Source organism: Chrysochloris asiatica, unplaced genomic scaffold (assembly GCF_000296735.1).
Source record: "Chrysochloris asiatica unplaced genomic scaffold, ChrAsi1.0 scaffold00129, whole genome shotgun sequence".
Classification (NCBI taxonomy): Eukaryota; Metazoa; Chordata; class Mammalia; order Afrosoricida; family Chrysochloridae; genus Chrysochloris; species Chrysochloris asiatica.
In genome coordinates this window covers 9,360,518-9,361,926 of record NW_006408647.1, presented here as the reverse complement: position 1 = coordinate 9,361,926, position 1,409 = coordinate 9,360,518, and the positions used below count along the sequence as shown (strand labels likewise).

Genomic DNA, 1,409 nt, shown 5'->3' with positions numbered 1-1,409 from the left:
TCAATGTAAAGAAAACAAAAATCCTCACCACTGGACCAATAAACAACATTCTTATCAATGGAGAAAAGATTGAAATTGTCAAGGACTTCATTTTTCTTGGATCAACCATCAACACTCATGGAGGCAGCAGTCAAGAAATCAAATGACATATTGCATTAGGCAAATTTGCTGCACAAAACCTTTTTAAAGTGTAGAAGAGCAAAGATGTCAGCTTGAGGACTAAGGTGAGCCTGACCCAAGCCATGGTATTTTCAATAACCTCATATGCATGTGAAAATTGGACAGTAAATAAGGAAGACCGTAGTAGAATTGGTGCATTTGAGTTATGGTGTTGGAGGAGAATATTGAAAAGTACCCTGGACTGCCAAAAGAACACACAGATGCGTGTTGGAAGAAGTGCAGCCAAAGTGCTCCTTGGAGGCCAGGATGGCTACACTTTGTCGCTTATAGTTCAGACATATTGTCAAGAGAGACCAATCACTGGAGAAGGATATCATGTTTGGTTGGGTGGAGGGTCAGAGAAAAAGAGGGAGACCCCCAGCAAGATGGACTGGCAAAGTGGCAGCATTGATGGACTCAATCGTGGCAACAATTGTGAAGTTGGCCCAGGACTGGGAAGTGTTTTGTTTTGTTGTGTATAGGGTCACTATGAGTCGGTACCAACTCAGTGGCACTTAACAACAACATGTTTACCATAAGTATCTTAATTGAGATATGAAATAAAGCTATGGTTGTTGTTGTTAGGTGCCATCGAGTCGGTATCAACCCATAGCAACCTTATGCACAGCACAACGAAACATTGTCCGATCCTAGGCCAACCTTACTACTGGTTGCCACGCTTGAGTCTATTGATGCTGCCACTTAGCCAGTCCATCTTGTTGGGGATCTTCCTATTTTTCTCTGACCCTCCACCTTACCAAACATGATATTTTTCTCCAGCGACTGGTCCCTCCTGACAATATGTCCAAATTATGAGAGATGAAGTTTGGCCATCTTGGCCTCTAAGGAGCACTCTGGCTGCACTTGTTTCAAAACTGATCTATTGGTTCTTTTGGGAGCCCATGGCACTTTCAATATTTGCCTCCAGGACCATAACTCAAAAGCATCAATTCTTCTACGGTCTTCCTTTTTCACTGTCCAGGTTTCGCATCCATATGACGTTATTGAAAATACCATGACTTGGGTCAGGTGCCCTTTAGCCCTCAAGCTGACATATTTACTCTTCAGCACTTTAAAAAGGTCTTGTGCAGCAGATTTGCCTAATGCAATACGTTGCCTGATTTCTTGACTGCTGCTTCCATGAGTGTTGATACTTGATCCAAGAAGAATGATGTCCTTGACAACTTCATTCTTTTCTCCATTGATAAAAATGTTGTTTATTGGTCCAGTGGTGAGGATTTTTGTTTTCT

The 1,409-nt window shown here is 42.1% G+C and overlaps 1 protein-coding gene across 3 annotated transcripts in view; it reads right to left on the bottom strand.

Annotated features, from left to right (window-relative positions):
- Nucleotides 1–1,409, bottom strand: part of TBCK (TBC1 domain containing kinase) — a 343,431-nt gene that overhangs the window by 339,604 nt on the left and 2,418 nt on the right. The window lies entirely within an intron of this gene.